The sequence below is a fragment of the Varanus komodoensis genome, unplaced genomic scaffold, assembly GCF_004798865.1.
Source record: "Varanus komodoensis strain SLA01 unplaced genomic scaffold, ASM479886v1 scaffold14_1, whole genome shotgun sequence".
Lineage (NCBI taxonomy): Eukaryota > Metazoa > Chordata > Lepidosauria > Squamata > Varanidae > Varanus > Varanus komodoensis.
Window position 1 is genome coordinate 27704334 of NW_025335438.1, and position 17324 is coordinate 27721657.

Here is a 17324-nt window from a genome sequence, read left to right on the forward strand (position 1 = left end):
GAGTGCAATGGTGCGGTAGTTTGAACATTCTTTGGCATTGCCCTTCTTTGGGATGGGAATGTAAACTGACCATTATTATTATTATTATTATTATTATTATTATTATTATTATTATTACATTTCTATGCCGCCCCTTGCCGAAACCTCGGGGCAGCTTACAACACGATAAAATACATTGAAACACAATAGCACATAATAAATTACCATTAAATACAAAAATACAAAAAATACATTGATTTACAAATATAAGATTAAAATAATCAGTATAAATTAAGTAAACAAAAATATAGGAGGAGAAAGAGAAGGAAGAAGAAGTTGCCCTGGCCAGATTTAATTGTTTTAACAATTAAAATGATGTTTAAATAAAACGGTCTTTACCTGGCGCCGAAAAACCAGTAACGACGGTGCCAGGCGGACCTCTTTGGGGAGTGAATTCCATAGGTTGGGTGCCACCGCAGAGAAAGCCCTCCTCCGAGTACGTACTCTCCTAATTTCTTTCATGGAGGGTTCCCGGAGAAGGGACTCTCCCGCAGATCTCAAAGGGCGGTTGGGCATATACGGACGTAAGCACTCGTTCAGGTAGCCAGGACCCAAGCCGTTTAGGGCTTTATAAGTCATAATCAACACCTTGAATTGGGCCCGGGCTTCAATGGGAAGCCAGTGAAGCTGACGGAGGACTGGAGTCATGTGAGCATAACGCCCCGTCCCCGTCAGCAACCTGGCAGCTCTATTTTGCACCAATTGAAGTGTTCGGACTGTCTTCAGGGGAAGCCCCACGTAAAGCGCGTTACAGAAGTCTAGGCGGGAAGTGACCAGCGCGTGTGTCACCGTCGCCAGGCAGTCGTACTCCAGGTAGGGGCGCAGCTGATTAATCAGCCGAAGCTGAAGGAAGGCGTTCCTCGCCACCGCTGTCACCTGAGCTTCCAAAGAAAGCTCCGGGTCGAGGAGTACTCCTAAGCTGCGGACCTTATCCCTAAGAGGGAGTGTTGCACCATTCAGGACCAGGTCAAATCCACCCTCTCCGAAACCCGATCCGCCAACCAACAGGACCTCCGTCTTGTCTGGGTCGAGTTTCAGTTTATTTGCCCTCATCCATTCCCTTACCTCGGCCAAGCACCGGTTCAGCACAGCCACTGCCTCACCTGGATTAGTGGAAAACGAGAGGTAAAGCTGGGTATCATCAGCGTATTGATGATTCCGCAGCCCACACCTCCTGATGACCTCTCCCAGCGGTTTCATATAGATGTTAAATAGCAGAGGGGATAGAATGGAGCCCTTTGGTACTCCATGGCATAGCTGCCATGACGTAGAGACATGGTCCCCCAGCACTACCTTCTGGAATCTACCGTTGAGATAGGAGCGGAACCACTGCACAGCAGTGCCTCCAACCCCCTATCCCACAAGTCTATCCAGAAGAATACCATGGTCGATGGTATCGAAAGCCGCCGAGAGGTCCAGAAGAACCAACAGGGATGTACTCTCCCTGTCCTTCTCCCTGCACAGGTCATCGTACAGGGCGACCAAGGCAGATTCAGTACTGTACCCGGGTCTGAAGCCGGACTGAAAAGGATCCAGATAATCAGTTTCATCCAAGAGTGCTTGGAGTTGTCCCGCCACCACTCGCTCCAACACCTTGCCCAGAAACGGGATCTTGGCCACAGGTCTATAGTTAGTGGCCATCTCTGGATCCAGTGACGCTTTCTTCAGGACCGGTCACATTACCGCCTCCTTTAAAGGGGCAGGCACTCGACCCTCCCTCAGAGAAGCGTTAACCACTTCCAAGATCCAGGTCCCAATCCCGTGCTTGGAGTTATTTATTAACCAAGATGGGCAAGGATCCAATAGGCAAGTGGTGGGACGTACTCGTCCAAGCACCTTGTCCACATCATCGGGCCGCAATAATTGAAATTCCTCCAATAATTTTGGACCAGACGGTAGCATTGGTGACTCCTCAGAGACCTCCGATTCATTAGTGGAGTCCAGCTCTTGACGAATCTGAGCGATTTTCTCCCTGAAATACCTGGCAAAGTCGTCACAGCGGGCCTTTGAGGGTGGCATCGGATCTTCCTTAGGACCCGGGCGAACCAGGCCTTGCACCACTCGAAAAAGCTCCGTCAGACGGCATTGTGAGGAGGCAATGGAAGCGGAAAAAACCTTCTTTTTCATCGCCTTCACCGCCACAGCATAGGCCCGATAGTGGGCTCTCAAGTGTGTTCGGTCAGATTCATTCCGTGATTTCCTCCACCTACGCTCTAGCCGTCTCCCAACTCGCTTCATCGCCCGCAATTCAGGTGTATACCAAGGGGAAGAGCGGACTCTGCCCGGTGAGAGAGGACGCTTGGGAGCGATCGTGTCCACAGCCCTGGCCATCTCTCCGTTCCACAGTTCGACCAGAGCCTCGACAGGAGCACCAGTCTTGTCAGCCGGAAACTCCCCCAGGGCCTTCAGGAATCCATCTGGATCCATCCAGATCCATCCGGCTCCGGGGGCAGGCCCATACAATCGGGTCTGCACTCTTATAGAGGGAGAGGCCGCTCTCGAGTACAAACCTCACCAGGTGATCTGACCATGACAGGGGAGTCAAACATAAGTTCCTCACCCTCAGGTCATCCTCTTCCTGCCCCGTCGTGAATACAAGGTCCAGAGTGTGTCCACGTTCATGGGTCGGGCCGATGACGTGTTGAGACAGGCCCACGGCCGTCATAGAGGCCATGAAGTCCTGAGCCGCCCCGGTCAGTCCAGACTCGGCATGGAGATTGAAGTCCCCCAGGACCAACATCCTGGGGGTCCTCAACACCAGGTCCGAGACGGTCTCTGTCAGCTCAGATAGGGAGACTGCTGGGCAGAAAGGTGCACGGTACACCAATAGAATCCCCATTCTGTCTCGTTCGCCCAACACCAAGTAGAGGCACTCCAGCCCTGGTCTCAAAGGGACCGGAAGACCCGTGAGAGAGACGGAGGCTCTGTAAACCAATGTGACTCCCCCTCCCCTCCCTTCTGGGCATGAACAGTGTTGAGCCAGATACCCGGGCGGGCACAATTGGGAGAGGGCAACATCCCCTCCCTCTCCCGCCCAGGTCTCCGTTATGCAAGCCAGGTCGGCCTCTCATCCACAATCAAGTCATGGATAAGGGAAGATTTATTATTGACCGACCTGGCATTGAGCAGCAGTACCGTCAGACCTGAGGGGTGGTTGACAAGGCTACCTGGTGCCCTCTGGTTGGGGGCAGGACCAGAAAGAGGGACAGGTGTCAGCCATCTGTCCAACCTTCTTCTACGTGGACACGTTAAGCCCCTATTGTTGTAACGACCATTGCCCGTGACCACGCCAATAGCAGCGCCCGTGTGTTCCCCAGGATATATAAACGTCGACATGGCCAGGAATGACTCAAAGCACTGATTAAAGCAGGGCAAAATTATAAAGTAGGTCGAAGGAGGAGAAAAAAAGAACGATAAAAAGAAAAAGAAAAAAAAGGGGGGGATCCTTCCCCTTCCCTAAGATTTAGCAGTAGGCAAGCCTATTTCAACAAGAGTCCTTGGCCAGCCCAGCCCCCCTCTCGTCCCCCCAAACGGCACCCCAAACGGCGGCGACCCCCTTTGGTCGCCGCCCTTTGGCTGCTGGCCTGAGGCCACCGGCCCCGGCCGCCGCTTTGAGTCCGCGGGGCGCCTCCGAGACCCGCCCCGTCGCGCACCGCGCGCGCCCGATCACCTGGGCTGGCGGGCGGCGCTCTCCGGCGCCGCGTGCGCCTGCGCTGGCTGGTGGAGCTGGCTGCCGTCGACAGCGTGGCCGCGTGCGTCTGGCCGCATTCGCTTGCCCGGGAGCGGCGTGCTGCTGGAGGTGGGAGGAAGTGTTTCTTGCAGCGCGGGGTCGGTGTTTCCTGCCCGAGGGGCCGTTCCCTCCTTTTCCAATCCTGTGGCCACTGTTGAATTTTCCAAATTTGCTGGCAAAGTGTAGCACTTTTACTGCATTGTCTTTTAAGATTTTGAATAGCTCAGCTGGAATGCTGTCACTTGTGTGAGCTTTGTTGTTGCTCAGACTTCCTAAGGCCCATTTGACTTCACATTCCAGGATGTCTGGCTCGAGGTCAGTGACCACCCCATCGTGGTTATCAGGGACATTAAGGTCTTTCTTGTACAGTCATTCTGTGTAATCTTGCCATCTCTTCTTAATCTCTTCTGCCTCTGTTAGGTCCTTGCCATTTTGGTTCTTTATCATGCTCATCTGTGCATGAAACATTCCCTTCATATCTCCAATTTTCTTGAAGAGATCTCTGGTCCTCCTTATTCTATTGTTTTCTTCTATTTCTTTGCACTGTTCATTGAAGAAGGCATTCTTATCTCTTCTAGCTATTCTCTGGAATTCTGCATTCAATTGGGTGTATCTTTCCTTTTCTCCCTTGCTTTTCGCTTCCCTTCTTTCCTCAGCTATTTGTAAAGCTTCCTCAGACAGTCATTTTGCTTTCTTGCATTTCTTTTTCTTTGGGATGGTTTTAGTTGCTACCTCTTGTACAATCTTGCGAACCTCCATCCATATCCATTGCAAATAGTAGTAATACAGTTAGAAATGTGAACTCTCTCACCCTGTGCCCTCCTGACAGAAAATGTAACGAGGAATTCTAGGAGCATAGGTTTTGCACACTCCAAATTTAAGGACCGTCAATAACCATTGCCATTGGATACCTGTCTTCCTCCAAACCCATTCTGATATGGGCAACCAGTGGCAGCAACATGGTTGCCCACAGATTGGCAAATTATTCCCATTTCCATAATTTAAGGTGCTGCATTTTTGATTTCTTGAAATCAAAATGATTTAGAAGAAATCATTTTAGATTTCTTCTAAAAATCTATTATGTATGCTCAGCCATTTCTATTGCTCTGTAGTTATTGCTTCTGGAGATTTTCCATAACCCACAATGGAATAGGTTGACCTATTAAATCACTATAGCACACAGTATTATAAAATCAGTAGAGGAAGAAAGCATTCTCAAGCACTACCATAGATTCAAGAAGGTCCCCATCTCAAGCAGAGGAGAACTGTACTCCTGTATTTCTCTTTTGTATTTATCTGAAGGAAGTAGCAAAATCGAACTTGCTAGATTTGTATGGGAGAAAGGATTGGCTGACCCCTGGTGGGAGAGCTTGATTTTGTCCATTGTATTGCATAAGGAGGTGTCATTCAGCTAGTCGGATGCTTCTGATTGATCTTTGAGGACATCCCCTTCTCCTTCAGCCTTCCTCCTCCACATATACCATATCTCATTACATACAATGTAGCACTTTGGGAACTCTGGACTCTTGGTGGAAGCAAAGAGTGAGGAAAACCTCTTCTACAGACCATCTTCTGCTGGGGCAATGATAGATGGAACTTACTGAAACCAATGCAATTCTAAGTATCACTGTACTGGTTGAATGTTCAGCTGGTGGGTCAGGAACCATTAGTGTGTGGCAGCCTGAGTCTAAGGTGAGTAGCTGCATCAGTACTATCTTCAAGCAAATATCCAGCAATAAAATTACAGGTGAGGAGTAGATTCATTGCCTGTTCAGAATCAGCATGCCAGAATCCCTAGTTGGGATAATACATTAAGCGAACCCTTTCTGGTTTATTTAGCAGCCACGCTAGCATGATAGCAAAGCTGGAGCAAATGGACTATGTGAACCAGTGAGTACCTTGTTCATGATAAGCCATCCATTTATCAATGCATGTGATGTAGTCAATGCCATCTCAAGATGTAAGACCATTAAATCCAAAGTCTAAATTACCAAAGTGCAGTGGAGTAAGCCCCATTTGCTCAGAGCTTTACAGACAAAGTCACTCAGATCTGCCCTGACCTGGATGCTGGTGATGCAGTCGCAGGGGATGTGGCTCCTGCTTGCCCAGTGCTACAGAATATTTTCAACTTGTACAGTCTGAGAATGTGGACAGGATCACTGGAGAAGTGAGAACCACAACTTGCATTCTGGACCCTTGCCCTTCTTGGCTCATAAAAGCAGCCAGAGAGGGACAGGCCAAGGGGGTATGCAATTTGGCTTAGTCAAGGCAGGGTCCAAGCCTGCCTGCAGGAGGTGCTGGTGAGATTCTTGCTAAAAAAGAAAAAAAGAAAAAAAAAGTCCTCCCTGGATCCCACTGTGTTGGATAACTATCTGCTAGTCTCCATTTTTGGTGCCATTTTTGGGCATCACATTAGAGAGTATGGTAGCTTCCCAACTCCAGTAATTCCTGGGTGAGATGATGTATCTAGGGCCATTTCCATCTGGCTTCAGACAGAAACAGCTTTGGGCACCTTGGTGGATTATCTACACTAGGAATTAGGCAGGGGAAGTATGCTCCTATTGGTTCTACTGAACCTCTCAGTGGTTTCCTATACCATTGACCATGGTATCCTTCTTGACTGTCTTGCTGGGATTGGAGGAACTTTCTTAAATTGGCTCTATTCTTTCCTGGAGGGATGGCTGCAGAAGGTGGTGCTGGGGGGCTCCTGTTCAACTCCCTGGCTGCTGATCTATGATCAGGATTCTGGTCTGTCCGCCATGCTATTTAACATGTACATGAAACCATTGGGAGAGGTTGTCTAGTTTGGGGGTTCAACATCACCAATATGCAGATAACATCCAACTCTATTTCTCCTTTCCATCTCACTCCAAGGAAGTCGTGTCAGTCCTAAATCAGTGTCTGTGAGCAGTGATGAACTGGATGAGGGCAAACAAATTGAAGCTTAATCCAGGCAAGACAAAGGTATTCCTGGTCATTCAGAAAGTGGATTGGGAAATAGGGATCCAGCCTATCTTGGATGGGGCTACAATCTCCTTGAAGACAGAGATTTGCAGCTTGGGCTCAACCCTGAGTTTGGATGCCCAAGGCTTGGTGGTGACCAGAAGTGCATTTGCACAGTTAATATTTGTGTACCAGTTGTCCTTGAGCTGTCTGATTTGGCCACAGTGACACATACCTTAGTTACATCCCATTTGGATGACTGTAACACACCCTATGTGGTGCTGCCTCTGAAGATTGTTCGGACACATCAGCTGGTTCAGAGAGCTGCTACCAGACCACTGACTGGGCCTGGCTGTAGGGAGCATACAAACCCTCAGTTAAAACAGCTCCATTGACTCCCAGTCTGTTTCTGGGCACAGTTCAAAATGCTGCTGCTGACCTATAAAGACTTGGTTCCAGACTATTGGACTGTATTCTCCCATATGGACTTGAAGATCTTTTGGGGAAGCCCTTCTTTTGGTCCCACCTCCCTCACAGCCACACTTAATGGGGACATGGGAGAGGGCTGTCCCAGTGGCCACCCCAAGGCTCTGGAATTCCCTTCCTAACAAAGCTAGGTTGGCACCTTCCCTTTTATCCTTTCAAAAGCAAGTGAAAATCTTTTTCTTCCATCAGGCATTAGGGAATGGCCTGTGAGTTTGTACTGGATTCATTTTATATTTTATATTCAGTTTATATTTTCTATAGTGTTTTTAACCTGGATAGTTCAATTTTAATATTTAATTGATTTAATTATATTTTGAGCTTTTGTATATTTTTGAATGTTTTAATTGCATGAATTTTAATGTTGTGAGCCACCCTGAGGCCCAATCACCGAGAATAAGCAGGATATAAATGTATATGCTCTCTAGAAGGCCAGATACTGAAGATGAAACTCAAATACTTTGTCCACCTAATGAGAAGGAAGGACTCCCTGGAGAAGAGCCTAATGCTGGGAACAATAGATGGCAAAAGAAGAAGGGGATGGCAGAGGATGAGGTGGCTAGATGGAGTCACTAAAGCAGTCGATGTGAGCTTAAGTGGACTCCAGGGGATGGTGGGGGACAGGAAGGCCTGGAGGAATGTTGTCCATGGGGTCGCAATGGGTCAGACATGACTTTGCGACTAACATCATCAACAACAACAAATGTATATGTGTATACAATGTATTTGTTTCATGTTTTCTTTGTTGTTAAAACCAGAAAACTTACTCTGCCATACATCTTTTCTCTGTAAAATAAAATTGCTGCATTTTTAATGACTGGAAAATGCTCATTTGCTTGAAGTCATCAATCTAACTTTCATTTCACTAAACTTTCACCTAACTTTCATTTAAGGAAGCTACATTTTCATGAACTTATTACAGAGCTCTAGTGTCCATTTCTACATTTCTTTGTTTTAACTTACATGTAGGATCTCTCTTTCTTAGTTTATTTATTGGAAGTTACAGCAAGAGAGTTCGTACTTGAATAAATACTAAGATCAGATCATAATTTTGTCTTTAAAAGGCCTGCAATGTGGGTAACTCTCCCACTTTCTGGGGGCTCCCCGGAACTTTTCGGCTACGGACCTGCAGACATCCCTAGGAAAGAGCAAATTTGTTGCACTAGCCTCATCTCTGCAAGCCCACACCTGGCCATTGTTGAACCCTGGGCATCCCAGGCCAAGCCCAAGGCCAAGGGTCTACACAAACTGTGGGCCTGAGTCTCTAGGGTGGGAAAGTGACCCCACCCAGTATGGGTTGAATCCAGTTTGTAAACCTGACAGCAGGACCTGACTCTCTCTCTCTTTTAACTCATGTGAGCCACATTGTCTGGAAGCGGAAATAATATACCATAAATGAACAAATAATCAATAAAGTTAAGCTAGACAAGGCTAAGGGATTAGTAGGCACAAAAGTTGTATAACTAGGGTCAGAATAGGGCAAAACAGATTTTTTTTTTTAAAAAAAGAAGGAATGTATGCGTGTTGGAGCAGGCTAGAGATGATTCAACTCCTCAAGGGATGAACCTGGTGAATGTAACAGACTAAGCCCACTCAGAATAGATCCACCAGATGGCACTGTACAGATAACGTGATGTTAAAGATATAGGGTTCCTTAAGTATATCAGTGTATTGTCCTTCAAACAGGACTTATGCTGTACCAGTGGACTTCAACTCGACCTGGTTCCCATGGGCTGTGGTCCACTAGAGTTGCAGTCCCCAACCTCTGGGATGCCATCTGCCCCACCACACATGCCAAAATGAAGATACAGAGACCTTGACAATCCCTACTGTGACTGAGCCATCTGAATTAGCCATCCACGCCTCCCGCCACCTTGAATCTTTCTTCCTTTTCCCCCCTGAAATTGAATTATCTCCTCAGGCCATACATTCCTTTTTACAAAAAGAGGTCCTTTGGACACAGTGACTTTAAGGACCAACACAGTGATAGACATTACAGCAAATTTAAGTTAGCATATGCAAATTTGTGTGTGTGTGTGTTTATCTTGTGGGCTGGAACTCCCTATGTTTTCAGTATTTAGCACTGTTGCTGTTCATGGTACCTTGAGAATCGCTTGATTTTATTGTGGGGTAAACAGCAGGAAGAGAAGAAAAGAGAATCATATTAAATCACTGTCCTCAATACTGAATATATCTAGCACAGAATAGCTATCAGGATTGATAAATATATCATTTTAAAAGTTTTGAGTATAAACTGAACCTGCTAAGTCCTCTGGAGTGGGACCTTCTAATCAGCCAGCCACCATTAGGATAGAAGGGTGATAATACTGGGCTTCCATAAGTCCGTGAATGTTTGGGTAGACTGAAATGGCAAGTTTATTTGGGCGGGGGGGTGTGGGTATGCAGAAGAGGTTTCAGCAAAACTACTATAGACTGCGTGTAAATAAGCTATGTATCTGTAAAGATTTCTCATTGTTCTGTTGGAGGTACAAATGTCCTAGGAGCTCTACACTAAGGGTTTTATATCAAATACCATATGCCATCATTAGTTGCAAATTATTCCAGAATTCACTTACATGGATCCAAATTTAGCTTGACTTAGAGTAGACCCACTAAATCTTAAATGATAGACTAATTTAAATACCACAGATTTCAATAAGTCCACCCCAGCTAAATTTGTATCCAACCCACTGTAGCTCTCAGATTCTGATATGATAGAAATGGGGGAAAGTTTGTATCTAACACTGGACAGAAACAAAAATTCTATTATTCTATATAACCTATACATTATTTATATTATATTCTTATTTATATAGATGCAAATGATAACACATCATGAGAAGGCAAGACACACTGGAGAAGACAATAATGCTGGGGAAAGTTGAAGTAGAAGAAGAGGAGGAGGACCGAATATGAGATGGATTGAATCCATTAAGGAAGCTTCTGCCAGCACCTGTCTGGCCAGGACGACTTATTTTATATTGTTAATTTATTTTATATTTTTAATGTATTATATTTTAATTTATGTTGTGAGCTGCCCCGAGGCTTCGGCGAATGGGGCGGCATAGAAATATTTTAAATAAATAAATAAATAAATAAATAGTCTAAAAAGACAAGATGCACCAGAGATGGGGTGGGAAGTGGAAAACACTCAGATTCCAATTTCGAAGGAAGACAAAGGCTGAAATCCAATACTGGAAGTAGGTCCCATTTGAATACTGGATGCTGTAGAACTTTGTTGTTCAAACATGAAAAGGATTATGCCCTTAGGTTCTAGAGTTAAGAGTCTATCTAATGCATCCAAATAGATACAGTTGCACTGTAGGCGATGGACCATGTGATTAGAACGAAAGACTACTGAGTTAGAGTTCATCAACAGTTTTTCTTTTTATAAAATAAATATAAATAAGCTGCCTTCCAGGAACTCAAGATGGTTGATATAACCCCCTTTGTCCTCTGAATTTCATCCCCACAACAATTTCATTGCCAGAGGATTCATTGGCATACTAATACCAGGAAGTGTGTATCACTCTCAGCAACTACATTGTGAATTACCATGGTTAGTAATGTCATTAAGTATAGGAAGTGACCAGTTCACCTTGATTTTTGTACTATAAAAAAGCTGAAGTTTATAGCAGGCAGAATAAATTTGTTAATCTTTAACAAGCCTCAAATACTTTGTTGTTTATGCTGCAATTGACTAACATGGCTATCCTCTGAAAAAGGATAGCATTGCGTAGAAAAACATTAGTTGTACACAATTCTTAAATGCACATAGATCTCAATGAGATTTTAAGTGTTGCTTGTAAAAGTAATGTAAATTATATTTCCTAGTGGATTTATTCAGTAGGACTGAAATGCATGTGTGTTCTTTTGGGCATGCTAAACATGTGGATTTAAAATAAACTTCAGTCTCATAACACAAACATTGTTGTTGTTAGTCGCAAAGTCGTGTCCAACCCATCACGACCCATGGACAACATTCCTCCAGGCCTTCCTGTCCTCCACCATCCCCCGGAGTCCACCTAAGTTCACGCCAACTGCTTCAGTGACTCCATCTGGCCTCCTCATCCTCTGCCGTCCCCTTCTTCTTTTGCCATCTATTGTTCCCAGCATTAGGCTCTTCTCCAGAGAGTCCTTCCTTCTCATTAGGTGGCCAAAGTATTTGAGTTTCATCTTCAGGATCTGGCCTTCTAAAGAGCAGTCAGGGTTGATCTCCTCTAGGACTGACCAGTTTGATTGCCTTGCAGTCCAAGGGGCTCGCAGGAGTCTCCTCCAGCACCACAATTCAAAGACCTCAATTCTTTGGCGCTCTTCCTTCCTTATGGTCCAGCTTTCACAGCCATACATTGCAACTGGGAAAACCATGGCCTTGACTATACGCACTTTTGTTGGCAGGGTGATGTCTCTGCTTTTCAGTATGCTGTCTAGATTTGCCATAGCTTCCCTCCCCAGGAGCAAGTGTCTTAATCTCTTGGCTGCAGTCCCCGTCTGCGGTGATCTTGGAGCCAGGAAAATAAAATCTGTCACTACCTCCATTTCTTCCCCATCTACTTGCCAGGAAGTGATAGGATCAGATGCCATGATCTTCATTTTCTTAATGTTGAGTTTCAAGCCAACTTTTGTGCTCTTCTCCTTGACCCGCATCAAGAAGCTCTTTAGTTCCTCAACTTTCTTAAAGAGATCTCTGGTCCTCCCTATTCTATTGTTTTCTTCTATTTCTTTGCACTGTTCCTTTAAGAAGGCATTCTTATCTCTTCCTAGCTATTCTCTGGAATTCTTCATTCAATTGGGTGTATCTTTCCTTTTCTCCCTTGCCTTTCACTTCCCTTCTTTCCTCAGCTATTGTAAAGCTTCCTCAGACAGCCATTTTGCTTTCTTGCATTTCTTTTTCTTTGGGATGGTTTTAGTTGCTACCTCTTGTACAATGTTGCAAACCTCTGTCCATAGTTCTTCAGGTACTCTGTCTATCAGATCTAATTCCTTAAATCTATTTGTCACCTCTACTGTATGTTTGTCAGGGATATGATTTAGGTCATACCTGGGTGGCCTAGTGCTTTTTCCTACTTTCTTCAATTTAAGCCTAAATTTTGCAACGAGAAGCTCATGATCTGAGCCACAGTCAGCTCCTGGTCTAGTTTTTACTGACTGGATAGAGCTTCTCCACCTTTGGCTGCAAAGCACATAGTCAGTCTGATTTCTGTGTTGACTGTCTGGTGATGTCCATGTGTAGAGTCGCCTCTTGGGTTGTTGGAAAAGAGTGTTTGCTATGACCATCATATTCTCTTGACAAAGTTCTACCAGCCTGTGCCCTGCTTCATTTTGTACTCCAAGGCCAAACTTGCCTGTTATTCCAGTTATCTTTTGGCTTCCTACTTTAGCATTCCAGTCCCCCATGATGATAAGGACATCACTTTTGGGTGTTAATTCTACAAGGTGTTGTAAGCCTTCATAGAACTGGTCAACTTCAGCCTCTTCAGCACCAGTATTGGGGCATAGACTTGGACTACTGTGATGTTGAATGGTTTGCCTTGGATTCGAACTGAGATCGTTCTGTCATTTTGGAGATTGTATCCCAGTACTGCTTTTCCTACTCTTTTATTGAGAATGAAGGCTACTCCATTTCTTCTGAGGGATTCTTGCCTGCAGTCGTATACCTGATGGTCAGCTGAATTAAATTCACCCATTCCTGTCCATTTTAGTTCACTGATTCCTAAGATGTCCATGCTCAGTCTTGTCATCTCGTTTGACCACGTCCAGCTTGCCTTGATTCATGAATCTTACATTCCAGGTTCCTATGGAGTATAGATCTTTGCAGCATCGGGCTTTCCTTTCACCACCAGATACATACACAACTGAGTGTCCTTTCGGCTTTGACCCAGTCGCTTCATTCTTTCTGGCGCTACTAGTACTAGCCCTCCGCTCTTCCCCAGTAGCACATTGGACAACTTCCAACCTGAGGGGCTCATCTTCCGGCATCATATCATTTTGCCTTTTGGTACTGTCCATGGGGTTTTCATGGCAAAGATACTGGAGTGGGTTGCCAGAACATAATAACAATCAAATACCTTAGTACAGGTGCAGACTGCTTTCCAAATCATCAGAGCCTCTCCCCATGCACTTAGAAGCAGGAGCCTTGCAGAAAAAGCAGCACCACTCTACTTTTCAGATTATGGTTCCTCTTAGGAAATAGGCCTTAATTTATGCTTATGTTTTTGTAGGGGCAGTGAAATACTGGGACATTGCTACTTAGTAAATGAATTGACACTCTCCTGAAATAATATGCAAAATAGGATTGCCTTTCTCTTGTGAATGTGAACAACTGACTCCATGTGTTTTAGTCTGCTTAATTGTTCTTGATATATCCTGCTGGCCTCTCCATAATTTTTTAACTGTTTGTCGGTAGCATCCAATTTTCGTCTAACAAGTTCCAATCATTTTCACTGCGTCTGTTCTAAGTAAGACTAACATTAGATGCAATCTTATGGCTACCTAATTGTGCTACGTAAAGCCCCAGCCGTAACCTCAGGCAAGAGGTGGAAGAAAGAACCGCATGAGTCATGCTCTCAGACCGAAACAGATTCAATTATTTCCAACAAAAGCACCTCTCCGGAGAGGAAACTTTCACAGTTACTGAAGGGTGGGATGGTGGGTGTTTTAATAGACTCCGGAACTTTGTTGGATCAATTTCCTTAGCCGGAGTGACACACTGCGTCCTCTGGAGCCTCTGAAAGCACAGCAGAGAATCAGGGGGCTTTGCTGCAAGAAGTGAGCTGCGGAGCGTGCAACGAGCAACAGAGGATTCCCCGGATTGGGCGAAAGGGACCTTCTGAAAGCAGAGCCCGTCCTTCCTACGGAGGAAGGCAGAGCCTGGATGCAATCGGAGCTCGTTACGCTCCTTTCCGTGGGCTACCCTCCCTCGCGCACACTTTCACATGACCTTTGCGGGGTCACCGAGTTTGGGAGAAGGGCAGCGAAGCGCCCCTGGCCATTCGCGTTCCCTTTCTGAGCCTGAGCTTCGTCATGCGAGTATGTGGGGCAGCGCCGACACCGAGCCTTCGTTTGCACAAGGAAGTTGTAGCCGAGCAGGTAACTGCGAGTTGCACAAACGGCGCTTTCATCGGCCTCCTCCACGCAGTGCGCCTCTTCCCAGGCATTGGCCAGGAGCGGGACGGGGCCCGGCGTGACTCATCGCCGGCCATGTGGGGCGGCGCCTCGCCCACTCCCCGCTCAGCCTTCGCCGGATATGAGGTGTTCGCTCTGCCGGCTCACGCTCGCTGACCGGCCGCCTCCAGCCCTAGCGCCTCCCAGGCTCGGGGCGAGCGAACAGTGCGCCGATTGTGTCGCCCAGCTGGCAGCCTCCTTCCCTATCCCGGCAACAGGCAACCCCGGAAACGTCGCGAATGCGCACAGAGCCTCCGCTCCGCAAGGTGCGTGCAGGCAGCGCGGGACAGCGGCCCTGAGTGCCTTTGCTGGGGGGGGGGGGGGCGCAGCAGGACTGACTTCCGAAAAAATGCGCCCAGGATTGCTGTGTGGTTCACTGAAAGGTGTGTTGAGATCATTTAGTTCAATCGACTCCCGATTGTAAGATCGTATTGTTAAAGAAGCGAATAAGGGATATACTGCCCTGGCTTACCTAAAGGTTTGTGTTAGTAGCAACAGCTGCCCTGCAGACGACCACTGTTCATAATGGCATCGCTATTTGCTGCTTTGTAATGTCCTTCTCACATCACAGTTTAGAATCCCCTCCCTATACACTCGCATGTAACCTGAAACCTGCACAATGCAGAAGGCATCTGATGAAGCGGACGGAAGTAACTCGGGGCATCGTGTTGAGACCCCTGAAAATACTACACAGAGAACCAGGAGGCCCTGCTGAGAGATCTAGGAAAGCTTGTGCCTGAATAAATGCTGTAACCTCGCTTTTGGAAAGTGTTGTTTCGAGTATTGTGTTGACATGCTGCCTTGCATGAGTTCCAACAGAAGAAATCAGTTAATCTTACACATATCTACTCAGAAGGAAGCATTGTTGAGTGCAATAGGATTTGCTCCCAGGGAGGAGGGGATCGGATTGCGGCCTAAGTGTGCCATTCAGTGGTTAACAGCAGAATTTGCAAAACAAAAGCTCCAACTTCTCAAGCAAGGGGGAGCATGCAGACTTTTCCTGTGGCCACCACATGGTCTTTAGTCACGATGACATGCAAAACGGTACAGAAAGGGGAGTTTGCAATTCCTCCAGCAACTATTTTAACATGGAAGAGATTTACAGCAACTGCCGCCCCAGAGTGTGCAAGCCGTCGCAATATTACATGGAAGTAAATTCCACTGAACACAGTGAGACTGACTCCCACGTAGCCACGCATCTGATTATGCTGTAAAAGCAAAGTTATAAGGAAGGAGTGGGACTTCGTAGGCGAGACCCAATAACAACTTGGGAGTCCTAAGTTTGGCTGAACTTCACCAAATAAACACGCGTGCAATCAGCCACTGTCGGAAACGGCGCCATGCGTGCTGCTTTGCCATGCGTGGCACTTTCCAAACTCTTTGTTTGGGGCGTGTGTTGATTATGGCACGGTATTTGCATGTTACTCATGACTTTTCTTAATCCAGGAAATGAGGAGGACTCACACTGGGGCAAGAGGACAACTATCCTACTTCCTTGACACATGTTCTTCTGTCCCCAGTGGATATTGTTTTCCCACAAGAAAGAAACTCGAGCTGCTCGAGGAGGAAACATTAAGTAAGCTTCACAAACGACCGAGCTTTGGAGCCAACTCTGTCCGAGGCGAAGGGGAAAAGTAGTAGCAGCCCTTCGGCATGAGTTGGATCCATCCCAGAGAGGTTGCTAAAGCGACTCGCCTATCTCACCATCGCGGAGCAAAATAAACTTTACTAACGCACGTGTTTATTCAGTGGGGGTTAAGTCGAGTCGAGCCGTGAGACTTTCTTTCAAGAAGTCACATGAGTTTGTGACTTTCATTTTTTAAATGAATACGTTGCTTGAGACAGAGAAGACTGCTCATTTGTAGAAGCTGGGGGTGGTGGGAAAATTACTCCAGGTGAGGCAAATTTCCCTCCAGTTAGTGGAACTGACGTAATGGCGATTTTCCTCCTCCTGCTCTTTTCTGCTCCACTGAATTAAATGGTGGTCTAGAGGAGGGGAGAAATCTTAATATTTAGGCACCAAAGTGGTTTCCGTGGGATTTAACCGTCCGATCATTGTGTCACTAAACCCAGCACGTCTGTACTTATTTACCCTTATTTACCCATCAGTGGAACTTACGTCTGAGTAAAACAAGCTTGAAATGAAACCGCTGATAGGCTTACGTAAACCTCTTTCTCTAGAGTAAACTCAGGCTTTGCAAGAGTGCAGCTCAGAGGAGCTTTAGACAACGTACATCTTTGCTCAGGGCGCGACACTCACTCGTCTCTTCCGAGGGTCAATCGGATGATGAATGTGCGAGTCACCACAACCTACTGGCCCTGTCAAAACCAGAAGCTAATAGCCTAAAACGGCGAAAACAGGATCTGAGCCGTTGTTATTGTACACTCACTGGGGCGAGTAAGTGTTAAAGCATGACAGTCTCTGTCTCCGGCAAGTCAGGAATTTCCAAAAGGGGGTCATTGCAACGATTCCGCCAATGGCAAGAGGCATCTGCAACCGTAATAACAATCTCAGGTCGAGGAGGAAGAATCCACAAGTCTCCCCCCCCCCCCCCGGCGCCGCTGCTGCTGCTGCTCCGCCACCCAAGTAGAAGGGAAGGACAGAGGAGCAAGGCTTGAATGGAAGGGAAAGTTAGCAGGAAATCAATATAAGCATCCTAAAGAGTAAGTCCCAGAGAACTCATTAAACAAATCAAGGACAGGGCTAATCTTTCTGACGTTGCACGATGACTTCTGCTTCCCCCCTCCTTTACCCCAACAGAGCAACCAAGAGTTGGGTGCCGAGGGAGCCCTCGCTCCCAGTTTTTCCAGTTTACAGATCAAAGGCTGACTAGGAAGGGCAGCGAACCCAAGTTCCTCCCCCGGGGTCTCTCTTGCCTGGCGCTGTTGCCATTGCACTCTGCCTTGTAGGAAAGCTTGTCTGCCCTCCTCTTCCTCCCTCTGGCGCTGATATCTGACAGTCACT

The 17324-nt window shown here is 46.5% G+C and overlaps 1 long non-coding RNA gene across 2 annotated transcripts; it reads left to right on the top strand.

The window, feature by feature from the left end:
- Positions 1-13660: 13660 nt before the first annotated feature.
- Positions 13661-16095, top strand: LOC123020418. Of its 2 annotated transcripts, none has more exons than XR_006414089.1 (2): positions 13661-14284; positions 14931-16095. It is a non-coding gene; the product is annotated as an uncharacterized LOC123020418 (long non-coding RNA). The 2 variants fall into 2 exon arrangements; XR_006414090.1 differs by lacking the exon at positions 13661-14284 and adding an exon at positions 14467-14625.
- The last annotated feature ends 1229 nt before the right edge of the window (positions 16096-17324 follow it).